General features: G+C 33.7%; 1 long non-coding RNA gene across 1 annotated transcript; it reads left to right on the plus strand.

Annotated features, from left to right (window-relative positions):
* Positions 1–59: 59 nt before the first annotated feature.
* On the plus strand, positions 60–9,072 carry LOC107867728. Its single transcript, XR_001673291.2, has 3 exons — positions 60–240; positions 8,203–8,327; positions 8,402–9,072. It is a non-coding gene; the product is annotated as an uncharacterized LOC107867728 (long non-coding RNA).
* The last annotated feature ends 8,296 nt before the right edge of the window (positions 9,073–17,368 follow it).

Here is a 17,368-nt window from a genome sequence, read left to right on the forward strand (position 1 = left end):
ATATTTATTACTCAAAATAATTATCTATCGCTATTTGAAGAAGTGCAAAGTCAAAATATTTATTTACTTTTAAAATAATAATTATTATAGTTTTTTTTTTTTTTTAAAATCCCAATTCAAGAGGGTGAGCTCCCTTCTCTCTCAAATCCGTCTGTCTCAAAACTCCCTCTCTCAAATTTGTTTCTTCCCTCTCTCAAATTCGAGCTTCTCTCAAATCCGCCGTCGGCTCTTTCATTCCAAGTAAGGTTGCAAGATTTGATATTTTCTTTTTATGTATAAAATAGAATGTGAATCTATGAATCTCTTGTGTCTCTTTTAATTTTCTCAAAATGTGTAGATTGTAATGAATAGTTGGGCGTTTGTTGTCTTGTTTTAGAAATGAGTTTCAGATTTATGCATTCCGATTGAATATGTGTTGCTACTTCTTGTTACTGGATAAGAGTTGTAAAAATTTCAGCATTCCCTGTGATTTATTTTTAGTTCTAGCAAATAGATTTTATTTGGATATTCTCAATGGTGAGAACTGAAAAATATTCAGGGATAATGCATAGACGTTTGAGGAATTATTCAGCGTATTGGGTGGTTGAATTTGGGCAACAGTGTTTGGAATTTTCATCTTCAAACCTGTCTTTTTTGTTTCCTAGAAACTGAAAGTGTGGTTTTTACATGATTTGTAGCTAATTAGTAATCACATCCAGAGGGCTAAGATTAATGAGTTAGAAGCTGCAGATTCTGTGTAGTGGCACTGAGTTTTGGGCCATTATTTTTGGGGTTCTCCGAGATAGATGAGTTTCGTTGTTCTGTACAGTAGTGGATTTGCTATCTTTTTATTTATTATTCCCCCCTTGCGCACATATTTATGTTTCTCAGCCTGTGAAGTTCAATTGTTTGAGAGTGAAATGTAAACTGTATACTTTGACTTAGAAATGTAAACAGTACACTGTTTCTCAGCTTGTTTCTTTTTTTTCTCAACAACTTATTTTAGTCCACTGGCCCAACTAATTCAGATTCATGCTGCGCATGACTTATTAATGAGAGAATGTGTTGTCCTAGGGGTTTCTCTATTAATGGGTGCATGTCTGAAACCTTTTCTTATTTTTTCATGTTTGATTTGTAAACACAAGTTCATTGAAATTGAGGAAAATAACTATCCTAGTAGAAGTAGGGTCTTTCCATATCATCCCATCCTCAAAGCTCCAATGCGCAACTCTCATAACTTTTGCTTAGATTATATACAAATACTCTTAGAATATATGTTTTTGCTTACGTATTCAACACACAAAAAAAAGTAAAGAAAACATTTTTCATTCATACCATACACTTAATGTGCTATCTAGTTTACCTTCTAGTGATCCTTGACAGTAGTTTCAATAAATGCTTTGTTCTCATAAGCTGCTTTGGCAGCCATGATGCTGATTGCCTCATTGTATCTTTTACTTCCAACTTCAACACACTTAATATACAACTCAACTCTTTTATCCAAATTACCAACAAATGACAAGAAGGCCACTGATTTCTTATCTGGTAATACAATAATTTTACCTACAAATCATCACACTAATTTAACCAAAAGATAGCACACATAAAAAACAAAAAGTGTCACGTAAATTAGGAAAAAGGTTATAGTACCTCTTAAGAAGTAATCTGCCGTTAACGTTTTGAAGGTTAAGCCAGTATTCAATCGCATTGCCGAACTTTGACAAAGGTTTATCAATTGCTAGGAAAATCTTTTGGACTAGAATGGAAATAAAAATAATCAATCTCTGTGTAAATAGCATCTTAGTCATTTGTTCATAAGGGCAATCTAGGAATTTTTTTTGTCCCATATTTTTTTTGTTCATAGCATCTTAGTCATTTGTTCATATGTGGAGTTTTGGAAGTTCGTTGGAGAGGCTGGTGTAAGGTGGTTGACTGGATTGTTTAATGAAATCTTCAAGACGGCAAAGATGCCCGAGGCTTGGAGGTGGAGTACCATGATCCCTCTCTATAAGAATAAGGGTGACATCCAGAGTTGCAATAACTATAGGGGGATTAAGTTATTGAGTCACTCTATGAAGATTTGGGAGAGAGTGGTCGAGGTGAGGCTGAGACGGATAGTGTCTATTTCGGAAAACCAGTTTGGATTTATGCCTGGCCGCTCGACGACGGAGGCAATTCACCTGGTGCGGAGGTTGGTGGAACAGTATAGGGAAAGGAAGAAGGACCTGCACATGGTATTTATCGACCTGGAGAAGGCTTACGACAAAGTCCCCAGGGAGGTGCTTTGGAGATGCTTGGAGGTGAGTGGAGTACCGCTGGCATATATCAGAGCAATTAAGGATATGTATGATGGAGCGAAAACTCAGATGAGGACGGCGGGAGGAGACTCAGAGCATTTCACTGTCTTGACAGGATTGCATCAGGGATCTACTCTTAGTCCCTTTTTGTTTGCGTTGGTGATGATGTGTTGACGCGACGTATTCAAGGGGAGGTGCCTTGGTGTATGCTTTTTGCAGACGATGTAATTCTGATAGATGAGACTCGAGGGGGTGTGAATGACAAATTAGAGGTGTGGAGGCAAACTCTTGAGTCTAAAGGGTTCAGGGTGAGCAGAAGCAAGACAGAATATGTGGAATGCAAGTTTAATGACGTGAGGCGGGAGAATGAGGTAGTAGTGAAGCTGGAATCACAGGAGGTATGTAAGAGGGATAGTTTCAAGTATCTCGGGTCCGTGATCCAGAGTAACGGTGAGATTGACGAGGATGTCTCGCACTGTATTGGGGCGGGATGAATGAAGTGGAAGCTCGCGTCCGAGGTGTTGTGTGATAAGAAGGTGCTGCCCAAGCTGAAAGGCAAATTCTATAGGGTGGTAGTCCGTCCGGCCATGTTGTATGGAGCGGAGTGTTGGCAAGTTAAGAACTCCCACATCCAAAAAATGAAGGTGGCAGAAATGCGGATGTTGCGCTGGATGTGTGGGCTGACTAGAGGGGATAGAGTTCGGAATGAGACTATCCGGGAGAAGGTTGGTGTGACTCCAGTGGAGTGCAAGATGCGGGAAGCCCGATTGAGATGGTTCGGACACATGAAGAGGAGGGGCATGGATGCCCCGGTTCGTAGGTGTGAGAGGCTAGCATTGGATGGTTTTAGGCGGGGTAGGGGTAGGCCGAAGAAGTACTGGGGTGAGGTGATTAGGCGGGACATGGAGCAGTTATAGCTCACCGAGGACATGACCCTAGATAGGAAGGTCTGGAGGACGCGAATTAGGGCAGAAGACTAGGGCCGGTTTGGGTCGCTAGTGTAGGGAATTACTTGGTGGGGGTTTTATTCTTGTTATGATTCCGTGTTCCATGTTTTATTACGAATCTGTGTGCTTTCCTCTGTTTTCTAATACTTATGGGTGCTGTATTTATGTTATGTAACCTAGTGCTGTGCTTTACTATGAGTTTGTGTGGTATCTCGTGACTTGAGCCGGGGGTCTATCGGAAACAGCCTTTCTACTTCTTTAGAGGTAGAGGTATGGACTGCGTACATCTTACCCCCCGACCCCACTAGGTGGGAATACACTGGGTTTGTTGTTGTTGTATTTTTACTGGAGTATTAGTGCCAAATCTAATACACTACATTCTTCTGGCTTTGGCAGCATGTAGTTGATGCCGAATGACTTGTTGCAACTACTGCTTGCCATACTTCATATAGATGTTAATATATTACTATTCTACTTTACTGGAGTTACGGCAAGGAAAGAAAATTAAAGAGAGGAGCATTCCAGTTAGAAATATATGGATCTATTTATACTATACTAGTTAGAGGAGTACAATTAGAATTCAGATTTTTAGACTTTTCATTATAACTTTCCTAATTATGTTTATTTAAGTAGAGAAGCATGTGTTTTTTGCTAGTTGGATCATAGAGAAAGCTTTTGTTCAACTCAATTGGTCATATGCTATCTCTAAGTTAAGGAAAATAGGGTCTTCTGATAGGTGTATCAGATAGATCAAGTTCAACATCTCTACAAGTCAAGCTTTTAGTGTTGGTTAACAGATCTCTAGTGGGATTTAAAGATTCTGTGACAGGGAACTTTCTCACCATTCCTCTTCATCTTGGCTACGGATGGACTTAACAAAATGTAGGATGAAGTAGTCCAAATGAATTGGTTGAAAGGTCCGAGGTTGGGGGGGGACAACATTAGTAGTGTAAAACCATCTCTTAAAGTGGTTCACTTCATTCTGTGGTTTGCTTCATGATTTTCTATCACTTCATGAACGAAATGGTATTGATCTCCTATTTCTTGCTCTGAATTTCTGTAGTGTGAGGCCATAAATACTTAGAAGCTCTATTTTCTATTTTAGGTTGTGTGTGACATAGATGAAGTCACTAGGTGCAGCCATAGGCGGAGTTAGGGGGCGCAAGGGGGTTTGTCCAAATACCCTTAGCTATAAATTATGTTTATGTATACATAGTATATGCTGAATCTCCTTGGATTCTTACCATATCTACTTCTTTATATTTTGAATTCCGTTAGTGAAAATTCTGCCTCTGCACCAGGTACAGTTAGGGTTTTCTGTTTAATAGATAGATAGAACAGAAGTTGCGTGATCGAATTCTCAACAAACATAAGCAAATTGACGTCTATAAATACTTGGTTGGCTCTAATGAACTGTAGGAAATCGTAGTTAAGAAGTGTATGGAGAAAGAATAGGTGGCTTCTTTCTCTAATCCTAAGTTTTGAGATTTGAATCTTCTAAATGGTTATTTAGCTATTTTGATATTATCTCAAATAGCACAAAGCTAACAGATTGTTGCACTTTGTTCTCATTCAATATTCAGTTGCACTAGTGTTTCTTTTATTTGTGAGGAAAGAGTGAAAAGATTATGTAAAGGAAAGAAAGGATTTGAACAATGAGGAAGTCCTTACTCCTAACAAAGTCGTGAAGTTGCGGTTGAAGCATGAGTGAAATATTCAGATTGATTACTGTAAATAATCGATTGAGTGGTTCCTTTGCTTGGATAGATAGTACAACAATATACATTTATTCTGGACAAATTTGAGGGCTAAGAACATGTTATGTTTGTTATTTCTCTTAGAAATCTGAAATACTTCAGCATGGGAGATATCATTTTTGTTGTATAAGGGTCTCACGGTGTAAATTTTTCACGCATCTGCTCATCTGTGTAAGCACGGGGATGATCTCAGCGGGTTTTAATGTCTTGGTTTATGTTCTGTTTCTATTTTTCTTTTGGACTTATTGCCTTCCTATCAAAAGTTGAATTATATATTTTGTAGCATACTATTATAAAAGAAAAGCCATTTGCCTCAGTACCTATTAAAGTACAAGACATATAGAGCTGGCAAATTGATAATATAAGTTTTTTAACTCCCCGTATTTGCTATATATTCCTTCAATATTTCTTCCACTTCTTAGGTTCCTACTTAATTCATTTGGTCTGTTCACTTTGGAAACTAATACTGTTGTCATTTGTGGCTTCTATTCCTTCTACATTCATGCCAAACTATTCCCTCACAAGCTTTCTAGGTGATACTACAAGACACAGCCGGCTGCTTCTATCACCCAAATAATCTGGTTGGGTTTCTTCAACAATTTTCTTCTCTATTCTCCTCTTCCTGAAAGTTCGGTGACCTCGTACATGTCTCTGCCCATGCGTTTCTCCCTGCTTAATAAGTACTTGAGTTAACGTCTCAGTAGAGCTTACAACAGCCCTGCCAGATTCTGATAGTTTGCTAGCAGTTCCTTTCTGCAGCTTGCGCAGATGACCGACTTCTCTCCCACGAACAACTTACCTACTTCTTGAGCTGCTAGGTAAATTGCTGAGATGATCCCAGTTTTCCTCTCTCAATGGTCCACCATGATCCATTTCTCTCGATGTCACTAGTAAAGATTATTGTAATTTCAAAAATCTGGAAAGCGGACTTGTTGGAGTGTTTAGAAATCTAGTAAGGAAAAACATGAAATTCTAGTATACGAAAAAATAGTGTTTGTAGCTAACAATTTTCTTCTCTATTCTCCTCTTCCTGATAGTTCGGAGACCTTGTACATGTCTCTGCCTATGCATTTCTCCCTGCTTAATAATTACTTGAGTTAACGTCTCAGTAGGCCTTACAACAGCCCTGCCAGATTCTGATAGTTTGCCAGCAGTTCCTTTCTGCAGCTTTCACGGACGACCACCTCCTCATCCACGAACAACTTTCCTACTTCTCGAGCTGCTAGGCAAATTGCTGAGATGATCCCAATTTTCCTCTCTCAATGGTCCATCATTATCCATTTCTCTCAATGTCACCAGTAAAGATTATTGTAATTTCAAAAATCTGGAAAGCAGACTTGTTGGAATATTTAGAAATCTAGTAAGGAAAAACATGAAATTCTAATCATGGTTAACATCTTGGTTTAATTAATCTAATCAACACCATTAATTTGAAAATATGACATCTTTAATTCCAAAACAGAACTTGAAGAACTAGAGACAAGGAGAAGAGCGGGAACCCAGAACCATAAATAATAACTTTACGGAACCAAAGGTTACTACACAAGCATAGTTGCACCCGTCGCATCAGAAATTTGCTTGCTTGCAATTTGATAGCATGAATAGATGTGATACATCACCAAGTTCATCTCTTCCTCCGATAGAACCGAAGACGATTGCCAATTAGGAATTGAGCCTTTACTAGTGACAGGCTTCTTAACATCAATATCAACTTCACCTATCAACTCTTCTAGTCTACTACTCAGTAGATTTGGTTTCTGACAAAGCTTAGCAGTCAAAAAGCCTACATCAATGATTCAATTTAATTGTAATTTGTCACCGTCACCTCCAGATATATATGACATAGTAGAGCTCTGATTTATGTTTCTAGGACCTATAAAAGTGATAGTTTTCTCACAGAGGAACTCATTAAGAGACTCGGGGATATTTGTTTAATTATCCAACAACGGGGATTTTAGATTCTAGTTATGATTATTTTTCTGCTATTAATGGTGAGTCTTTCTACCAGACCTCAGGAAACAGTTTGATGAGTTGATGCTGTAGATTACTTGAAATGATCTTCTCTATTACATGAAATATTTTTGTATTAAGATGTTTAAGTTGGTGAGTCTGGTTGAATGATATCGGTGTATATTTAGCCTATTCAGAGGCTGAGATTCTGAATATTACATTAACGTTTTTGTTTCTTCCTGCTTTTTCCTCTTGTGAATCTCTGTCAATATTGCCAGAATAATTGTCTACCCAATTGAAGAGTTTCACTACTTATCTAGGAAGCTTTCCTTTAGACTTCATAGAGTTCAAAGTTTTCTATGAGAAATCTGATTGTGTGGTCTGATTTTGTCAGCATTGTTACTAGTCTGATAACTTGAATCTCATTTGTTTCATCTGTTTTTATTTTTCATGAGTTTGAACCAATTTGTACTTGCTTTATTTAAGCCGAGGGTCTATTGGAACAATATCTCTATGGCAATCAGGTAGGGGTAAGGTTTGCGTATACTCTACAATCCCTTCCAATATCTCTATGTCAATCAGGTAGGGGTAAGGTTTGCGTATACTCTACAATCCCCAAAAGTTACTTGTGGGATTATGTTGAACCAATTTATACTTGTTGATTTCTTAGTGATTCATCAGCAATCTCAACCTCTACCTCTGTAAGCCATTATTGACCTATAGAAGAAAATACTGAAGACAATCTGTAGATATGCCAAGGTAAGTAAGCAACACAAATCTCTTGATAATATACGTATGAGCATTCACTTGCTATTGAATTTAGTTCTCTGTAGAAGAAACTAGAGCTGCATTAGTAAAGTTATGGAGCCCTCTGGATAACCACGGCTATGTGCGCACACAGTTCTTCTTACTTTGTTTTTTGTCCTGTGTTACATATTCTACTAATCTGCCCATTTTTTTCTCTTTTAAATTTTCAGTCCGTTTAGTTTAGGTGTATACTGATTACTACACAAATTTCTGGTTATAAACAATAAATTGAGATAGTGTCGTCTGAATTATTGCTAAACTTTTAGTATCTAATTACGAGAAATATAAGAGAAGAATATTGTTGAATTGTGTATCTACTTTATATAAAGAACCTTTCTGGTACATCGGTTATTCAGAATGAGACATCAACTTCAGTCAATATACATGGAATATTTTTAATGTTTCAGTCAGTGTTTCGTAATCATTATTTCATAGCAATTAAAATTCAATTAATTTTGTTTACAGGAAAAGGAACTTGGGAGATCAATAACTCAGGCCGAGGCATTCAAAGCTACACACACAAGGAAGAAGAAAATCCATGGAGATCCTGATGTTTGGGTTGAGCCACGAGCTCAGCTCAGCTGACCTATGTAAGCCTCTATTTCTAGTGGTAATTACTTTATTTTCTAAATTTATATTCTAATATTATTATCATTAAATTCAGAATCGATATTTGCCATTCATAGAGGATTTTCGCCAAATTCTGCTAGAAGATAGTCGGGACCTACCACTTAGTCAAAGAGCAGAATGAGAGAATATGGTTAGATGCGGTGGGTGGCCTGAGTAGGTATGGATATGCTTATGAATTGCCCCAACAAACGTTTCGTGAATTTCATTTGGAACTAGAAGGCGTCAGTAGTCCCACGATAACGATGATGAGTCAAAGAAGACGATTTTGGCTTTGAAGCGGCAAATAGCTGAGCTATCTAGCGAAGCCAAGGCCTCGCAGGATGGGGAAAGGCAAAAGGATATACAGTATATGCAAAGGCCCAATTCGATGCATTACTTGCTTCCAGGGGATTCCCCCTTGTCCCAATGATGTAGTATGCCTCCTTGATCACCCTATCTACCTATTTCATATGAAGTATATGGTCAATACAGAGATGTGATTGAGGAGCCCATCAGAGATGAAGATTATGAGGATTACTATGTGGACATACACCGACGCATTGTTAAAGTTGAATATTGTGTTAGATAATCTAAACTTTATACTTTATGATGGCTTATTTGAATTATTAAGTGTTTTTGAATGCATTAAAAATTTAAAGTAGTCTGAACATTACGACTTCCATATTTTGTTCGTTCAATTTCAAGTTATTTAAATTTGATTTTCAATTAATGGTTATTGGATTATATCTACTTGTGTTTGTTATAGTTTGATTGATTGGTGAGAGTTTTTTGGAGCTCGATTAAATTGATTCTATTTTATATATTATTGAATTGAATTAAAATGGTAGGCATTTGTAAAAGTTGTTATTGCCGCTATTTTTTTTTTTTTTTTTTTTTTTTTTTTTGTAGAAAAGAGACCTCATGGGGTTGCTATTTTGCATTTTCATTTTTCAGAAAATGCACAACGCGACTTAATGAGGTTTATTTTTCACAATTTCATTTTCCACATGCTTAAATAAGAGACTGTAAGAGGTCGCTTATGTTTTAAATAAATTGCTTATAATTAAAAATTAAAAATAATAATCTCACCTTATGAGGTGTCTTTTAATTTAAGAAAAAAAATTAAATCAAATAGAGACCTTATGGGGTCTCTTTTAATAAAATAATAATAAATATAAAAAATAATTTAGAGATCTCATGAGGTATCTTTTTGAAAAATATAAAAAATAATCTAGTGACCTCGTGAGGTTGCTTTTAAGCAACCTCATGACGTCTCTTACAAAAAGCGACCTATGTTTTAGTGATCATCGATTGAGGTCGCCTTATGAGGTTGCTTTTAAGCAACCTCATGACGTCTCTTACAAAAAGCGACCTATGTTTTAGAGATCGTCAATTGAGATGGCTTTTGAAGTCTCTTTTTTAAGTCTTTTTTTACAATTTTTTTTAGTAGCGTGCCTCGAATCCTGTTTATCATGAGAGAACTACACATAATGAAATTGATTGTCATTTTGTATAAGAAAAAATCAGCAAAGAGCTAGTGGCAACCAAGTACATCTCAACAAGAGAACAACCAGCCGACATCTTGACAAAAGGTCTTAGCAAGGTGCAATGTGAATACCTTGTATCCAAGCTAGGCACTTGAACATATTTGGAATTAACTAGCTTGAGTGTCAATAAAGAAAGAAAAAAGACCGTTAAGTAACAGTGTTAAACGAAAATATGGAAGGTGAGTGTTAGTTATAGTTAACTAACTTTAGGAATAGTTAGTTACAGCTTTGTGTAGATAAGAATGAGCTGATTTCTTTACTCAATTAGTAGTATATAAGCAACAATGTACTCATGAGTTCACACAAGATCATGGATTAGTATGTCCTTTCTTGTTCTTCCTGATCATCTTCTCTCTTATTTCCCCTCTATAATTTCATATTAGTTGCAGAGTTCCTGATATAAACAGTGTTTAAGAACAATTACGTATTAAAAAACTAGAGTGAAAAGCCCAAATTTCATCTTCAAGTCCCAAATTTTATTATTTGATTGACATATATGGTTGAATGTTTCTTTTGGTGGCTGGGAATGAAAAAATCCCATTAAAAATAGAGAATATAGTTGTTTAGAGAAGAGAAACCAAAGCTTCCCCAGAAAAACCAAATGCGTAGAGTAATTTAAGGAATTTAAAAAACGTTATAATTGTTGGTGAAGTGTAGGACATGAGGAAGTGACAAGTGCATTGAATAGGAGTTTAATAAAAGTAACTTTTGTTTTCAATAAAAAACCTAGTAGAACTAATTGGATTAAAACTCTGAAAATTTGAGGAAAATGGCAAAATAAAGGAAGCAAAGATAAGACATGCCACATCAACAAGTCTATAACCTTCTTCCCTCTCTATAGAGAGAGACTAGCACCTGTTTGGATTCGCGTATACTATATGTCTAAAAAGGTTAGGGATCAATTCTAACTATTTTTAATTTATTTTAACTTAAAAATAAGTATTTAGTTGTATATATATTGATATTATCCAAACATTATACTCCTATTGAGATGATACAATGTTGATTAAGAAAAATAATTAATAACATGGCTAGTTTAGCATAGTGCCCCAATTAAATAATATTTATATTTTAATTTGAAGAAAAAGTAACTAATGCAAAGGGTAAAACATGAAAAAAAAAATTGTCTTTTCTTGATTAATGAAAAAAGATAAGTAAAATGAGAAATCAAATTAAAAAAATTAGGACGGAGGAAAGTATTATGTAGAGCTTAAAAGCATTTTTAAGTCAATTCAAACAGGCTTGTCGTTTGCCGCCTATCTGATTGAAGATTACATGCTATTAAACTGTTCTAATTAATGAAGCTGGAGCAATCCTTTCCTGGATTAGGGTATTACAGTTTTCAATTAGTTGCTAAAATTATTGTTAGGGCAAAATTCTGAAATAGCATACTTGTCCCCTTAATTATGAGTTTCATTGCAACACTTTCATAATTACATAGATTAAAAAGTTGTAATATGTATTTTTGCAAACTGTTATTATAAAAATACAAAATACAACTGTTTTACTGCCCTTAATAAACTGATTTAAGTATGGTAATAATTTCATAAATTAAATGTTAAAGATTTCCTTCCCACTAAAAACTCCTCAATCACGCCTTTTCCGTTATGTGCTAACAAATCTATTCAGATTTAAAAAACTATTTCTTCAATTTAGAAAATGTGATTCAAAAAAAAAAAACAATTCAAATTAATTTGAATCTTCAATTTTTCTCTAATTAAACAATCAAAATTTAATTGTATTTGTTGGTGTGCACTATCAGTTAGAACAATCAGTCTCGTTAAGTTCAACGATCAATGTTACTTTGTTCACGATAAAACTTCGGAATTGAAGTATCTGTTGTAAAATTCAGCTTAATTGTTCTTTCAGGTATTTAAATCGTTTTTGCACTCGAAGAACAAGTAATGATCGAATTCATTTTTTTGTCTGATGAAATTGTGATATTTTGTATTTTTGATTGTCGAAATTTGATAGTATAACAACATATATGAAAAGATCGTTTATATATGTTCAGTTCTGTTAGAATCTGGAGCTGCTGTATCTCATTGTATTTATCGTTGAATAGATACTGTAACAAAATTTTTATGTAACAAAAAATTTATAAATATATTTTTAATTGTTGTTGTTGGATCTTCTAAAATGATAGAACAAATGTTTTGGTTGTGTGCAATTTTGGTGGTTTTGAATTTGATTGTATTTAACCATTAACATAAATTTTTGAAAATTTTTTATGGCTAAAAAATTTTGCTGCAGTTGTATTTTACTTCAAACAAAAATTATGTAAATGTATTTTTTGATATAATTTGTTGTCTGTGTAACTTTGTTTGTGATTAAAACTGAAAAAGTGAATGTTGTAACAATTAACATCTGCCAAATATGTATATTTTTTTATTGTTGGTTTAATCAGTTAGCAATGGGAAGCCTACCAGCTCTTGTGAAGCACTCTGGTAGGTGGACGTATGAAAAAACTACAAAGATTACGTCACTGATGCTATATTGTTGAGCACAACAGTATCATTCATTGAGTTGCATGATGTTTTGGCATCTCACTTAAGTGTGGGCTTAACCAACAAACGTATTATAGTGGAATATCAGATCAGTGGTAATACAGATTAAATACAAATACAAAAAAAAAAGATACAAGACATGAATTATCTTTCTTTATATGTAAGCATATTGGAGAAAGTTGTAGGGAGCAGCTTTACCAGTTCATCTGTGTGTGTTGCTGATAGAAGAGCCGACTGTAACAACTTGTAAGAGGTGATAAATACATCTAGTGAAGGAGCTTTGATGGTTTCAGAAAATACACCAGCATTAGATGTATTTGAGATGGATACTATTGCGGTCATTATCTCAGACCCACATACAAGCATGTTGAGGAAGACCAGGTTTACTTGACGAAAAAAAATTTGAAGTTAACGATGAAGGCTTATACAATATGGGAGAAATTTTAAACGCGAAGTAAAAGGTCAAGTAAGAAGACGCACGTACATTCTATAACTCTTTGATCTTCTTTTAAATGACTTTGGATATGTATTTTGAATGTATTAAATTATGTTGGTTGCAGTTACACATTGTTTTGTAAATCAACGAATTGTAAATTTTTGATGCGTGCATCAAATATGGGAGATTCTGGAATGTTTAGAATTAATAAGAAAATTTATACCTCAACATACTTACCCGGTAAAGGACAAGATCTATCCAAAGGTGCATGCTACTAGTATGTTGATAGGTGGTATGGTTAAACAGAAATTCAAAAACCACAAACGAAAATACAGTGCGACTGAAATAAAAAATGACATGAAGGAAGATTTTGGTATGAATTTGACATACACTTTATGTTGGAGGGCCAAGAAAAGAGCGTTAGAAGAGTTGAGGGGTAAGCCATTAGCATCTTACGAAAAATTACCATCGTACTTATATGTGTTGAATATTTCCTATCCTGAGTCACATATAAGAATGAAGAAGACTGATAAGAATGAGTTTTTGTATGTATTTATCGCTTTGCATGCATTCATTAAAGGATTAGATCATTGTAGAACAGTCATAGTTGTTGACGCTAGTTATTTGAGAGGAATTTATACTGAAGTATTTGTAATAGCATGTACGATGGATGAAGCAGATTAGTATTTTTGTATAATTACATTACATAACTAATTGTATTTTTATATGTATTTCTGTATTTCACTTGATAATACATATCTCTACTTGATAGATACCTATCTGTATAGATTTACATATGTATTTCCAACTTTCATGAATGAAACATGTCAAATTGATTATATTTGATAGTGATGTGCGGCTACATTTAATTATATGTACTTGATATAATTTCTTTGTTTAAACAAACAGATTTATTGAGCTGTATTATTAATAAATACATATGCAGTTACTCTATGTATTTATATGTCACTGTGCAAGTTTTTTTTATTTATACAGGTCATATATTTTCTTTAGCATATGGTGTGCTTGATTCTAAAAATGATGCATGTTGGAATTGATTCTTTGAGAATCTAAAGGAAGCACACGGGAAAAGACAAAACATGTGTGTTTTATCTGATCGGAATTCAAGTATAATAAAGGCTGTTGGTGATGTGTACAAAGATATTCCACATTATGTATGTATGTGGCATCTATGAAAAATGTGAAATTTTTTTACAGAAAGTCACATGATGCATTATCAGAGAGCTCTTTTATATAATGGCCAAATCATATTCAAAGTCAGAATTCTACATGTTAATGAAAAAAGTCGAGGCAGTTGATATTAGGGTGAAGGAATATTTGAAATTGGCTGATTATGAAAAATAGGTTAGGTCGTATGCAACAGTTCATCGAGGATGGACTATGACGTCAAATATTGCAGAGTCAATAAATAGAGTACTTGTATCAGCTAGAAAACTGCCAATTTTTAATTTTCTTGAGAAAGTTCATTTGCTATTCTCAAAATAAAATTGCAAAAATAGGCAGGAGGTTTCATATACCTTTACAACACTCATTAAAAAGTTTAATGGCATACTCAAAGAGAACGAGGCTTTGTGTACTCATATGACGGTATGACCTTTTAGATTTGTGCAATTTACAATTATGAAAACATTAGTAAGAAAATATCTTCCTTTCAGTAATCCATTAATGAAAAGATATGCAACATAAATAATATAAACTTAAAAACATGTTATGTATTCTGCATATATATTTTTTTTGTATTGCAAATTTTTACCATTGCATATGTATTTTGATGCTCAGTAAAAATGATGTACTCTGAATATGTATTTTTATTGCATATGTATTTTTTTTTTTACAAAATGCTGATAGGGTTACAACATATTACATAGTATTGATTGCATTTTTTTAGCAGTGTATTTAATTTTCCTTTTGATATCAGATTGTATCAACCACAAAATATGTGTATACGGTACACGACAAACAAAGCACTTCATCGTTTCCTTCAAGAAAAAGAAGTGCTCATGTAATGCATTTCAACTCGATGAGATACCATGTGCACATGCTTGTGCGGTGTTGGATAGCAAGAATTTCGACAAGGGACCATACTGTTATAATTTGTTTAGATCAAAAACTGTGTTGAAGACATACGATGTTTCAATCTATCCGTTGCCATACCAAGAAGACTGAATAATTCCAGAGAGCGTACTTAGTGAAATAGTACTGCCTTCAAAATTCAAAAGACCTCCAGGAAGACCTGCAAAGCAGGAACGTGAAAAATTAGACCGGGATATATTTAAAAAAAGAAGAACATCAATTCATGTGGTGGCTGTGGAGCTAAGGATCACAATAGACGTTCTTTTAGAAAATATCTCAAATGATACATTTGTTCTACCGTATTATTTCTTAAAACATTTTTTTTCATTGTTTGTATTAATGAACTATTTTTTTTTTGGGTTAATACATTAAAGCATCATTTGATAACTGAACACAGTTATATTTAAATACTGAATATGTATATGTTGAAAAAAGTGAATATTGCATATGTATGTTGAATCTATATTTCATATGTATTTTTTACATTGTAGATATTGTTTAGGGCAAAGTTAGTAAATTTGATTAACCAAAAATGTATTTAGGAATTAAATGATCAAAGATTTAAATACATATGACATATTCTACATATACAAAAATGAAATATGTATTTTTTGCTAAATACGTACGATATATAGTGCATATGTATTTTTAATCAAAAATAACAACAACAACGAATATCCATTTTGTATCTAAATCTACCAATAAAAAGTAAAACTTCATGAAATAGTCAAATTTATCTTTAATTAAAATACTCATTTATATTGATAATAAATGACGACATTAAAATACATATTAGGAAGCTCCAGATGTATTTTTGAAGCTATTAATACTAACACTACAAATATATTTTTTTTGTTTAAATACAATTGATGAACACTGCATATGTATTTTTAAGCAAGATATGAACACTGTATATGTATTTTGAAAGTAAATGTCGAAGTAAAATGAAAAGCTGCTTGAAATAGTCAATTGTATTGATGATGAATGAGCACATATTAAAATAAATATTGGTTATGCTGAAGATGCATTTTTTAAATGATTATTCTTAACATTACATATGTAAATATATTTGCTGTATAATGAATATGTATTTTTAAGCATATAATGAACACTGCTTATAATTTTTTTAAGTAAATTTCATAGAAAAAGGTAGAACTGCATAAAGTATTCAAATTAATCTTTAGTTCAATTCAAAATTAGACCCACTTGAAAACTGAATTAATTTCATTTAGTTCAAAATAAGTACTATTGTAACCTACAATTAGAATTAATGCAATACGTAAAAAAAGTTGTATAGTCAAAACCTACATCCATAAATTAGTTTCTGAACTATAAAAAGTAATCAATTCATCAACCATTATACATCAAAAACTTCAATGACACTAGTTATTTGACTTTGCCTTGTAGGCCTCAAAGGTGCTTCAACATCACTATGAACATTTGCTTCTTGTTTTCGAGTGCCATAGTCCCATAAAAGTGTAATATATCTTGTACGAAGTGCGTTGGGGTCAAACTCATTCGAAAGAATTTTGTGACCATAAGAAAGGCACTCTGCATATATAACCATATAGAGATCAAAATCCCTACAAAAAGAAACTAAAATATATTGTGTACAAACATACAATTTTGATATATGTATGTTAAAATACTTACAAGCTCCCACTCGATTGTTGAGGTAAATTCTCTTTAAATAACACATCAAACATATCTGAGGAGTCTTTGTCTTTGTATCTGGGATGATTTTGAAGATCAATCCCTTTCTTATCGTAGAAATCACACGCTTGAAGATACAAAGGGATAATCTCAGCTAATTTTTTGATCTCATCAAGAACAACTGAATGATGATCAGATGATTCATATGAATTATATTAGAATATGCACCTCTCTGAGAAAGATAAAACTGCTAGCACCCAATGATGTTTTTTCTTTATATTGACCGAAATATAAATATCTTTCACTGTATGCCATAGCACAGCAGCATGCATACGGAACCCATTGATATATTCATTAAGATGGACCTCCTATCCTCCCGCCTTAAGATTTGCCTCATCCACAGAATAAATATCATGAACAGACCTAATTATGTTCATAAAGTTGCAATCTACTGTGCTGAATTTGTAAGACCTGTTGGGGTCATATTTCGACTTCTTCCTCAAGTAGTAGAAGCAAACATCAATTTGCGATAGTAATTATCACCAGAAATCGTAGAACTTTCAATCAATTTATATATTAAAATGGCATGTGTATATAATATAAAATACATATAAAGTTTATAGTCCAATGACTACAAATTTTGTATGTATAACTACATTTGTAAACTACACTTGTATATAGACAATGCAAGAAAAATAAATATTGAACAACATGTGATTTGATAAAAAATCATATGTATATCAATAAGTTCTATATGTTTTTTTAACATATCATTTGTATATATT

This window comes from Capsicum annuum, chromosome 4 (genome assembly GCF_002878395.1).
Source record: "Capsicum annuum cultivar UCD-10X-F1 chromosome 4, UCD10Xv1.1, whole genome shotgun sequence".
Classification (NCBI taxonomy): domain Eukaryota; kingdom Viridiplantae; phylum Streptophyta; class Magnoliopsida; order Solanales; family Solanaceae; genus Capsicum; species Capsicum annuum.